The sequence below is a fragment of the Rhamphochromis longiceps genome, linkage group LG7 (genome assembly GCF_057381845.1).
Source record: "Rhamphochromis longiceps isolate RC_006_pf linkage group LG7, R_longiceps_female_GT1.1, whole genome shotgun sequence".
Classification (NCBI taxonomy): Eukaryota; Metazoa; Chordata; class Actinopteri; order Cichliformes; family Cichlidae; genus Rhamphochromis; species Rhamphochromis longiceps.
Genome location: NC_140563.1, coordinates 55,604,174 through 55,616,866, shown reverse-complemented (window position 1 = coordinate 55,616,866; position 12,693 = coordinate 55,604,174).

Genomic DNA, 12,693 nt, shown 5'->3' with positions numbered 1-12,693 from the left:
TTATATGTACCCAGTAAAACATCAAACTACAGTAGCTTTTCTCTCTTTAATCTGTCTGTCTATTAAAATGAAGTACTTTTCTAAGGTCTTTCAGTTTTCAAGGCAATCCACAAAACCAGCTGTCATGAGGAAATGAGATTCTTTATGCCTCGTGAAACTACAGCTTGCACAAAGAAACTACAACTCTACTACACCCTAACATGGTTTTCTCTCTATCCATGAACCTCCAGAACGCTCCTAAAATAATCGTTCCAACTTTCTTTCTGTAATACCTGCTGTAGAAAACCCAGGATGGAACTGCAAGTTACCTCTTTAAGTCTGTAAGTTACTGTACAAACTAACATCCAGCATTAACTGTTAAAGACGGAGGATGACAACGCCCACTGGTGTCAGTGATTTGAAGAGAGATAAAGCAGGGAGGAGTGAGGCTTACAAATAGCTAATGCATCTTCAGGATGTGAGTTAATGGGAAAGTCGCGCAAGTAATTGTAAATATAAAGTGCAATCAATGTGAAAAGTTCTGGTTTGACATCTTAGAGAATAAGACCATGTTGTTGGTCTTAAAGGTACGGTTTTATCCTGGTTTAAATCTTACCTCTCAGAGAGGTCGTTCTCTGTTGCTATGGGGCAACACTCCTCGTCCTCTGCCCCTATTTATTGTGGTGTGCCCCAAGGGTCCGTACTCAGTCCTGCTCTTTTCTCTTTGTACATGTTGCCGTTGGGATACATTTTTAAAAAATATAACATCTCCTTTCACTGTTATGCCGATGATATCCAGATTTATTCACCTTTGAAATCCGATGTGTCTGCTTCTTTGCAACCTCCAACACTCTTCTCTTTACCGGCTTCAGTTAGGTCAGAATGCAGCTGCGCGTCTCTTAACAGGTACTAGAATCTATGAACATATCCCACCAATTTTAGCCAACTACATTGGCTCCCTGTTAAATATCGCATAGATTTTAAAATTCTTTTGTTCACGTTTAAAATTCGAAATAATTTAACGCCCAGCTATCTTTTCGAACTCCTCCACTTGTACAATCTCAATACAGCACTTAGATCGTCCAATCTGATGATCCTAGCACAACCTAGGTCTCGACTGAAGTCCAGAGGTGACCGGGCCTGTGCAACCGTAGCACTTAGACTCTGGAATAACCTCCCTGTTCATCGTACCGCCGAGTCTATCCAGTCTTTTAAATCAACTCTTACTTTGGCTTTTGATTCTAACTAGTTGGCTGTTATCTGGCTTGTTGTGTTGTCACCTAGTGTTTCCTGTTCTGTTTTTATTGTTTTGTTTAATTGTCTCATGCTTTTACTGACTGTGAAGCACTATGGTCAACTTTGTTGTTTTTAATATGTGCTATATAAATGCATTTTGATTTGACTTGATACAGTGAGATTAATTCAACTTTACAATGTATGTTTCTGTTCGGGGCTGTACTAACATAGTATGCAGCAACTATATTTATTGATGTAAGGAAACAAAATGTGAACTTCTTAGAATAAATCAAGAAAATACAGCATTTAAAACAATGTAAATTGTATGTATTTCTAACTGTTGACTCTTTGTTCTATTTTGTGCATGTACATGCTACGGAGATTATATTGTAGTTCAGCTCCTTTGTTATGCCACATCAATACGTGCGACAGCCAAAAGGTTTGCTGTGTCTTTCAGCACAGTCTCAAGCGCATGGAGGAGATTTCAGGAGCTAGGCTGTCCTAGAGCAACTGCCTAACAGGACCGTAGAAGGTCCTAACCTGTCAGCAGGACCTGTATCCTGTAACCTGCAACCCACCGCAGACACTAGTGTGAATCAGAAATAGAGTTCATGTGGGTATCCCAATCTCTTCCAATGAACCCTGCCCAGGACCGTGGCACCTTGTTGGTATTTGCCATAGAATACCAGAATTGGCAGGTCCACTAATGCCGCACAGATGAGAGCTGGTTCACCCTGATCACATAAGACAAAACTGAAAGTTCTTGTTGAAGCTGCGGAGAACTTTATGCCGCCTGTACCATCATTTAGCATGACTGGTTTGGTGGTGGGTTAGTGATGGTCTTGGGAGGCATATCCATGGAGGGATGCACAGACCTCTACAGGCTAGGCAACAGCACCCTGATTTCAAGATGAAATCCTTCAACTCATTGTCAGGCCCTACACTGGTGCAGTGGGTCCCGGATTCCTTTTGGTGCATGACAATGCACCGGCCTCATGTGGTGTTTTTCCCCCTGAGATCTGTTAAAAAAATTTTGAGGAGTGTTTAATCAAACATTTAACCTCCTTGTAATGAAGCCACGTGTGATACCTGCAAAAAACACCTTACTTTTTTCTCAGCTTCACCAGTGCGTGGCTTTTGTTTTCATTTCAGGTAGAGAACTTTCAAACATAGCACGTTCCCACATTTTTATAAGGTGATCGTTCTCCCACTGTCATTGTTTCCCCTGGAAATTTGAAGTAATTACACCATATGCTGTGGGCTGTAATGTAAGGTGTTGTGAAACTGTGAAACCAGCAGCAAACAAATTGTGTAGAGATCCATTTCGACTTCCAGGGGTTATATGTGCGTACTAAACAACAGAGTTGTGATATTTTTACCAGATGTGTTATCAATGTTTCTGCCAATAAGCTGAGTGACACCGAGGGGAAAAAAAGAAGAAATAACTGAGTCAACATCCTGCATGAGTAACTGAACGCAAGTGGTAGAGAATCGGTGGGAGGTGAACAGAGGGGAAAGAGTGATCCATTCTTCATACATATCAGGAGTAATGTGTATTTATGATTCTGTGGAAAATCACGACAGCATCTCACCCTCTAAAGTTCTTGTGGGCTTGGAGCTGGAGGGGAAACTGCCCTACTTCAGTAGAAATCTGAGGTCAGCGCAGAAAATATTTCACGGTGTGTCAGACGGCTTCTGCGCACGGTGAATAATGTTCAACATGACACTGTAATGCTTGTTCAGGTGAAAAACGGTTCCTTCCTCAACTTTCTGGGGCAGTGGTAATAATATTCCATCCAGTGGTGGGGCTCTGTGTGAAATATGGCACTACTTCAAATTCATGTATTCATCCTGGAGAGATAAATTAGACCCCAGACATTTCAATCTAACTTCCTAAATAGAGCATTTTGTCATCACTAACTAAAGGAGAGAGGGGGTGGGGTGGATGTGTGTGTGTGTGTGTGTGTGTGTGTGTGTGTGTGTGTGTGTGTGTGTGTGTGTTGGGGGGGGGGGTGTTGGCTGATCAGCGGAATAATTCATGATTCGTGACATTTTTAAGCATCAGGAACAGCGGTAAAATATACTGTAAATAATTACCACGCACAACAGGAAGACAAAAATACTACTTTACTGTGAAATAATTCCTCATCCTCTTCGAGTTTGCAGCCGAGCATGAACTGCGTCCTTTGTGCGGACTTCTGCAGTCAAAAATCAAGCAGAAAATAAACTAAGAGTGCTGCAGCAGTCGGGTAAGATTGTTTGTTTGAGGTGACGTGGCTGATAGGCGTTGATTTACTTACACAATAATGGCCTTTTAATTGAGCTCTTCCGTCCTTTCTAACATCAAAGGCTGACAAGTGGTTTGACAACTGCGCTTTCTCTCCCCCCCTTCCTCTCTGACTGACAGGCGCAATACGGTTGCCTTCTTCCCACTCAGCTTCCCTCTTCTGTCACGAAGCCTGAAACTCGACACCTTTGCCTAAGGGACAAACTGTATGTCCAAGAGAATTTGAAATTAAAGCAGAGTTTTCCCTGTAGAAAACAGAGAGTAACTGCAGGGCAGTTTGATTTTATTTGGCTCCGCATTAGGCAAAATGTGCAACATGCACGCTCTTGGTTTGATTTATTTGGAAAGACAGAAGTACAAATAAAGAAAGCAATCTCATTTACCACCTTCTAGTGTTGCCATAGTCTGTTAAACCACAAGTCAAGTGTGATGACAGACTTTGTCTGTGTTGCTGGCATGTCTTGAGGGAGAGCAGAGGAGGCGTGTGGTGTGTGGAGCGATGACAGATGTGGGACGAATGCTGAAATGCATCCCTCCTCTGTAATGGTGTGTTTTAAGGGTGGAAATGGTTGCCACTGACCAGTGATTATGTGGCTGTATGCATGCGGGAACACAGCCTACGTTTAGCATAGTTCACATTTGGGTTTCTAAATGGTGCATGGATTCATTCTTGACATTTATGAATGAGGGTTGTGCTGAGGGTTAAGTAAATAAAGCCATCAAAGTGGGGCACATTCAAAGGACAGAGTCATCTCTGCTGCTTCCTCTCATTCTTTCATTTTCTCCCTCGTTCTGCTCTGTTTAAACAACCTACTGGTTTTTCTATCAAAGCGGCTTATTGAACAGGATGAATCAATATGTGACAGAGATCCTGGTCCAGTGCTCTGTTACAGCTAACTGCTTTTTCTTTGATTTCATAGACAGGCCCAGGATTAATGGGATCCAGTATGAGAGCAATTGACTCCTCTGTTACTTGCTTTCTCATCATTAGCACAAGGAATCATTACCAATTTTAAATGGCTCAAAGAGAACACATTTACAACTCAAAAGACTTTAATTTGACTGACTGGCATTACAAGTATTTTTTTTTTCATTTGTATGGGGGGAAAAGGCAAAGTTTGAGTTAAGTTACAGTGAAAAATCGGGATTTCTTATCTTTGTGCATATTTGTCACACTTACAAGCTTCAGATCACCAAACCAATTTTAATATTAGACAGAAAAAGCAAGAGTACCTGCCAGTCCTGTTAAATCAAAAATCACATAAATTGAACCTGGCTAAAAGTGAAGTAGGGTAACAGGTGGGAAACAAAGTCATTAACATCTATCAGCCTGGAAAGCCAGTTCTAAGGCTTTGGGACTTCAGCGAAACACAGTGAGAGCTTTTATCCATAAATGGAGAAAACCTGGAATAGTGGTGAACCTTCTCAGAGTGGTCAGCCCAGTAAGAAGTAATCAACTCCAGATCAACATCTAAAGAACTGCTGGTCTCACTTGCTTCAGTTAACATTCATGATTCAACAATAGGCAAGAGACTGGGCAAAAATGGCATCCAGGGGAGGAGAAAACCATTGCTGACCAAAAGGCACATAAAGGCTCGTCTCACATTTGACATCCCCAAATGATCCCCCAAACGTTTGGGAAAGATTTTTGTGGACTGACGAAACAAAAGTTTAACTTTTTGGAAGGTTGAGTCGCGTTATATCTGGCGTAAAACTAACACAACAATTCATCCCAACAGTCAAGCGTGGTAGTGTGATTGTCTGTTCTATTTTTTTTGGACAGAACAGTTCTCATAATTTGGCTAAAAGCTGTTTTCCATAACACTTTAACAATCTCCAGCTGGCTGCATGTCAGGTGGTTACAGAACATATGTAAATTGTATCCACATCACCCATCCCCACAACTACATCCTAAAGACTGCAGTGGAATTTTGGCACAGTTACAAACTGACTGGTTGTCACCACAATCGACTTCGTTCTTAGTGGATATGTCAAAGTAATCAACAAATACAGGATAAGTTTCTGTTTAGTTATTTAAGAATTGACTTTCTTGTCTATTTGCAGGGACACATCCACACTTTTAATACCTAATGTGATTCATGCTGTGGCACATCAAATGACTGCTTGCACGTGAGACTTGTAGAGATTAAACTCCATGAACAGGCATTGTTTAAAAATGTAGGCAATCCCTTTCATAAACCCTTTTGGTGAGATTTTCCCAGACGAGGAACACTGGCTTTAGATAAGTCAGTGGCATAAACCCTGACAAATGTGATAAGCCTGACCTCCACTTTGCCTCTGTTTTGAACAGAAGATCAGTTGTAAATGATTACGTGGTAAAGGCAACAGGGTGCAAAGGAAACCTTTGTTTAGTGCCTCCAGGGTTGTTCTGTCACAATCAATTTCCCTGCAACTGTCAAGAAAAGGTCTGGAAGACTGTTAAAATGCCTTGAAGAGAGATATTGTTTTTGTGGTTTAGCAAAAGTCTTCCTACTTATGATGTGCTCATACCAGGCATGAAACCCCATATGGCGTTAATTTTGTGCCACTATTCTGAGCGCAGGTAAAAAAAAAAAAAAATTGAGCGCACGTAAAAAAAGTTTGCAGGTGCAAGTGTTGTATTTTGAGGAGAAATTTATTTTGAGCGGAAAAAAAGCTGAATTTGAGTGAACAAAATTCATTGCTGCTTGCAAAAAATGTATTTCAGTGTTTGCTATTATCCACACACACACAACAGCGTTTGTTTTAGTTCAAAGGCTTTATGGTTTTTCCTATAATACCTGGTGGTGTAGTCGGCCGATTTTTTGTCAGTTCAGCCTTATATATTATGTTTAACCCGAGTGACCACCCGGTCAGCTGGTGGGTAACAGGCATCTCCGAAAACGTTAGAGCACTTTTGCAAATATGTGATGTCTTGATAAATCGAGCAGGTATTTGAAGTTTACACAGCACCATTCTCTCCTGAAAATATCTTAAAAGTTTATTTCGTGACCCAGACAGAGTAATATTTCAAACTCCACCACTCTGTGTTCCTCTGCCACTGCCTTGTTTTAGTTTTGGATGAAATGGATTCTGGGATATTGCATTTCGTCATTTCGAGCTGATTGGAGACCAAAACAGCCAATCAGATTTTTTTGCATCCAAGTCTGTGATTGGCTGGTTTTGTGGCACAACTATAACGGTGTAGAGAGATAGAGTTGAGCGTGCACGGGCAGAAATATTGAGAGCGCAAGCAACACATTGCGAGCAACAGTTGCATCTGCAAACTTTTTTTACGTACGCTCAAATTTTTTTCACTTGCACTCAGAATAGTGGCACAAAAATAACGCCATAACCCCACCCCATCCCCCAACACCACCACCACCACAATTCCCATCCCATACATACCCACATCTTCAAGCAGTTGAACATACTGTGTCTTGGCATGCAACAAACACATTAGTCAAATGAACTGCCCTTTGGAGGTCATACTCTGGCATGGTCACCTAGTGTGAGGTCACCTTTTATTTGTTCAAGCTTCCCCCTTCCTGCACAGTTTACACTTTTTATAGAGATTTAGATTCATTGTAGAAAACAAATGCCCCCCTATTCAGAGTCAGGAACCACATTTCCAGGTAAAATGACTACTGTGACTAGCAGAGTTTATCTGATCTAGCGATTTCTTCTAAATTTCTCTAAACTTTGTATTAGTATCTTAGTTTCAGTCCAGTCGAGAATGGATTTTTTCTAAAATCAGTCTGGTAAGACCTTGTTATGGTTTCTTAGTGCTAGTTCATTTAGTATTGCTTACTCACATTAGAATTCAAACTGAAAGATACACAGAACCATGGGCGCAACTTTGTGCTGAACATTGGGGGGGTCAAGATCTCTGTCTAAATAAATAAATAAATCAAGGTAAATTCCCAGATAATTAAACACGCAACTATTTTTCTAGTAATACCTGAAATGAGTAAAGAAATTCAACAGCCTATTTATGCAAGATAACTCAGTGTTTTATTGGGGGGGGGGGGGGTATTATATTGGTTGGGTCTGATTATTAGGGGGGGTCATAACCCCCTAACCCCCTGGGAAATTACACCCCTGCACAGAACAGAAAAAGGCTATAACTGCAAATTTTTAAAAAGTATTTTAAAGGAATCACTTTTGGAATAAATTTAGTGAATAACTAAATTAAACCTGTTGTATTTAGCCTTTCCTAAAATGCACCACAAATAGTCTGCCAACAAAAAGAAGATCAGATCACTGGTTTTTGCTATAATAGCTTTAACTCAGCCTAATCCCACATGTTGTTATGTAAGTTAGTAACTTGAAATGCTCAGTATAATTTGTTCTAATCCTGTCTTGGGAATTATGCATTAGTCTTTCAATTGCACCCTTATTTTCACAATAATCGTTGGGAAGTTGTATCATTCAACTTAGATAAAACAAGCTGCATTAAACGGTCTACATAATTCCATCAAATCAGTTAAAACAGAATTCCTGCTTTGGCACTCCAACCTTTTTATTTTAGAGTACCGTCGCCAGCAGGCAGCTCAGAGTTTTTGGAATAAGATCTCCTCCCAAAAAAAGGGAAAAAGCACCAAATCTCGAGGGGTGTGAAAAAACATCTTTGATGTCAGATTTCAGTGAACAGCAGAGCAAAATCTGATTGCAGGCTGGCATCCGCTGGCAGCCTCATCTCCCTGGATCGTTCCACCCACAGGAAAAATGCATCTGTGCTTCTGAGAGTGTGAGTCTCCTGCACGCTCATCTAGGTGTGTACAGAAGAGCTGCTTCGCTTTAAATGTGTAAGAAAGACATTTTAAAACAGTTTGAAAAACAGTCTTTAATAAAATTTAAGCATTAAGATGACAAATCTGGTTAATTGCCCAGTGAATTCATTTTCATTGCTGAACAGTATTCATATGCTTATGAGAAGTATAAATTATATATATTATATATAAATCTATGAATAAATATTATTTATAAATATTATTGATAAATACAGTGGTCCCTCGCTATAACGCATTTCACCTTTCGCTGTCTCACTGCTTCGCAGATTTTGATGCAATTTTGCATGCTTTTTTTTTTATGTGAGGGCGGTGCAGGACATCTATGAGGACAGCGAGAATGTGCCATAGGAGTGACAGATGAGTTTAAGGTGGGTGTGGGATTACATGTTTGTAGTGGTCATGGGCAGGCTGGCACGTGAGGTCAGGAAAGAGTCTCTTTGGGCTATATGGTCTATAATATTGTAATCTGCAATGAGAGTAGACATACATGTATGCAGGCAATTCTCTTAATCAATTTCACTTAATCTTGATTTAGAATAAAAACTCCAAAATAATGAGGTCATATCTGCTGTGTTTGCACAGGGTTACCACATCAAAGACAAAAAAGAATAGACTATCAGTCTTTGGCTTTTAGCAGAGTGCAAACAATGTTTACGATACGGTGTCGTAGAGGGGCTCTTTAATAGTTGTTTTAGTCTGTCTTTCAATTTTAGTTCCATTGTTTTGCCAAGTGTTGCTCCTTTGATTATTTTGAGATAAGGGAACAAGAGGAAAGTCATTTTAAATTAAATAACAGGAAGTAGTTATCGCTGGCTGTGCCACAGCTTGTTAATGATCAACCTCAAGGAAAGTCATGGAAGGTTAAAGAGAAGAGCTTGATTGTTTTCTGGGACCTCTTTGTTAGTATTTGACCTTGGCTATTTTTTCCTCTCTGCTCACCTACCTTTTGTCTTTCCTCGCTCCACAAACATTCTCCAACTTATATTATGAATACATCCACACTTTTGCTATATTGGAATTGATATACAAGACTGTATATACTGTGTTGGAGGGCTCACGGGTATATTTATGTATTTTATTCCATTATAAGTTTAAGATTATTTATATTGGATTTTTTCCATTTAATATGTTTTAAAGAAAAACACATTTTAAACGCAATGCAGAAACCACAATGTTTAGTCTGCCTGGGGTCTTTTATTTTGAAGGTTGATCTAGATTCTGTACTCTCTTCCTCTGTCTGACTTCCTGCGCCCCTCACCTGCTCCATGCTGCTTGATGTGATTACTTTAAAATATACATGTAATAAGTAATAATAAGTAATATTTTAGTAGTAGTTCTGGCGAAATTCTAGGAACCAAAACACAACATAACCACACTTAATGTATTCCTATGGGTTTATAATGTTAATGTGCATATTTTAACCCAAGCCACAATGCTTTTTTTTTCTTTAAGTCTACCCAGTGATAGTAAAAGCCAAAAAACATAAATATAAACCAATATTGCCACATGAAAACAAAATGCTAAACACAGAGCTCCCAAACTGGACATGATGATGATTTCCTGACAAACTTCTGCAAATTTGGACTTTCTCACTCTGCTAACGATCTGATAACTCTTTAAAAGGCGACTGTCAATTGCCAGCACCCAGTTTTGCTGTGTCCTGTTCACTAAGGCACCAAATTTAAAAACACTGCAACACTAGCATCACCTGACAGAACAGCAGCATTTGATGCCTTGGATATGTGGTTGAGATGTTGTCTGTTATTAGTTGTTTAAAGGTTATATTTAATATGACCTGATGCATGCTCCATCATCCAGGTGAGGAAATCACAAACAGTTGATTGTGTTGACCTGGATGTAGCGCTTTGCCACGCTGCCCCTCCCTGAGCCTGGCTGGCTGAAGTTTTCTTCCTGTCAAAAGGGAGTTCTTCTTTCCTGCTGTCACTAAGTGCTTGTGCATAGGGGGTCATCCGATTGTTGGAGTTTTCTCCGTATTATTGTGGGGTCTTAACCTTACAATATAAAGTGCCTATTGCTGTGATTTGGCATTTTATAAATAAAATTCAATTTAATTATCCTAAATGGCCTGTATTTGTATAGCACTTTTCTAGTCCCTAAGGACCCCAAAGCACTTTACACAACCAGTCATCCACCCATTCACACACTGGTGATGGCAAGCTACATTGAAGCCACAGGTGCCCTGGGGCGCACTGACAGAGGTGAGGTTGCTGAACACTGGCGCCACCGGGCCCTCTGACCACCACCAGTAGGCAACGGGTGAAGTGTCTTGCCCAAGGACACAACGATCGAGACTGGCCAAGCCGGGGCTCGAACCGGCAACCTTCTGATTACAAGACGAACTGCCAACTCTTGAGCCACAATCGCCCCCCCTCCCACAATCTTATGACTGTCTTAATATCTTCTCAGTCTCTTGTAATGACTTGTGTACTTTTTTCTCCTATTGGTACTTCCCTACCACCATTAGACTGTTTTACCAACACATACATCAAACTGCTCCTCTGGTTTCCCTGCTGTGTGCTCCACAGTGGTGCAGACTCTGACCTTGTTTCCTGATGAGATGGTGCTTCCATTCTCTACTTCTTATCACAAATGTGACATTGATGGATGGTTGTGAGTAGCTGTGCTGCTGTTTAATCCATGAGTTCAAGGTACCAGCTACTCTAACCAAATATTAGCTTTTTTTTAGGGATCTGCTGATTCAGGGGTAGGCAATTAATTTTCTCAAGGGGCCACATGAGAAACTTTGACAGTTGTGGGGGACCACACCATTACACTTTTAAAGATATAAAATTAATATTAAGAAGAACTTAATTCAACTTACTGATGTGGCTCTCTGCAACAGTTCCACATGTGGACCTTTGGGAGAATAAAACCCACAGCTCTGTAGCAGATTTTAGATCACTAGCAAGAGCTGGAAGGAATGCCAAAAAAAAAGAAATATTCATAGTTGACAGCATTTCTAGAAGGAACACAAGAATAAACTTATCACCCTCTGTAACAGTGCAGCCCTTAGCGGCTGGAAACACAGTGAGACAGACCAAGGCAAGTGTAGTGGAACAAAGTATTTATTTGCTATATGGCTCTCCTTAAAACAATTAACTTGTCGAGCTTCTTCACAGCACAAAAATCCATCCTCTAATGAGGACTGGCAGCCTTAAATATGTTCAGCTGTCACAGACTTAACCATTATTCCACTCTCAGGTAAATTCTTAAATCCCAACCTTCCACCACAGTATACAATATATCAATAAGAATAAATAAATACATAAATACATCTTCACATTTACATATTAATAAATATTTCACACTTTAATGTTACACAAAACCCAATATTATAAAAACCCAGAAACCCAAGCACAAAAAGATTCACCACACTCTCTTTACCAATGGTCTCTCCCGGAACCTTTAAATGGTGTCTGGACCCCCGGGGAAACATTTGCCCAAACACCTTGAAGAGGACACAGGCAAGAAAGGTGAGTAATCATTAACTTACAAACACTTATTTGCACCACTTTTATCCCTAGATTTCACGCACACATTTGCATTAGTTTTCCTTATTGGTAAACCTTAATCACAATCTCAATCACCATTCTTCTCTCCTGACAGACAACCACCACATTCCTTGATGAGGAGCAGCTGTGCAGGATCTGAAACAAGGCCACCAACTGATTTTAAAATTCCCAATAAATAGTCAATAAATATTTAAACTTCTTGTGTGCAAATCCATGCTTAAAGTGCAATGCTCATAAAGTGCTTGATAAGGTGCTTTTAATAAAGTGAAAGGTGTGCTCTAAAGTGCTATACAGACAATACAATATAAATAAATGCAGTAAGGGAGTCCTCTTCCTTACATTTCCTCCTCCCTCTCTTAAGCACGAAGTGCTTCAGTCCTCTGTCATCCTAGATAAACAATCAGCAACCACATTTGACTTCCCCGGCCTATACTGGACCGTAAAGTCATAAGGCTGCAGAGACAGGTACCATCCTGCAATGCGGGCATTCGCATCCCTCATGCGGTTCAACCACTGGAGGGCACGATGATCAGTCTCCAGAGTGAAGTGACGTCCCAGAAGATAATACCTCAAGGCCTCAATAGCCCATTTCATGGCCAAGCACTCTTTCTCTACCGTCGAATACCTCGTCTCCCTGTCGAGTAGTTTCCGACTCAGAAACACCACAGGCCTTCTTTCACCATCCACCTCTTGCTGAAGGACAGCACCAAGGCCAACTCCCGAAGCATCAGTTTGCAAGATGAATGGCTTGTTGAAGTCTGGACTGTGTAGAACTGGATGTGTGCAAACTGCTTCCTTGAGGTCTCTGAATGCTTGCTCACAGTCTTCCGTCCAACGCACTTTGTTAGGGGCTGAGCCTTGTGAGGTTATTAAGTACAGTGGATCG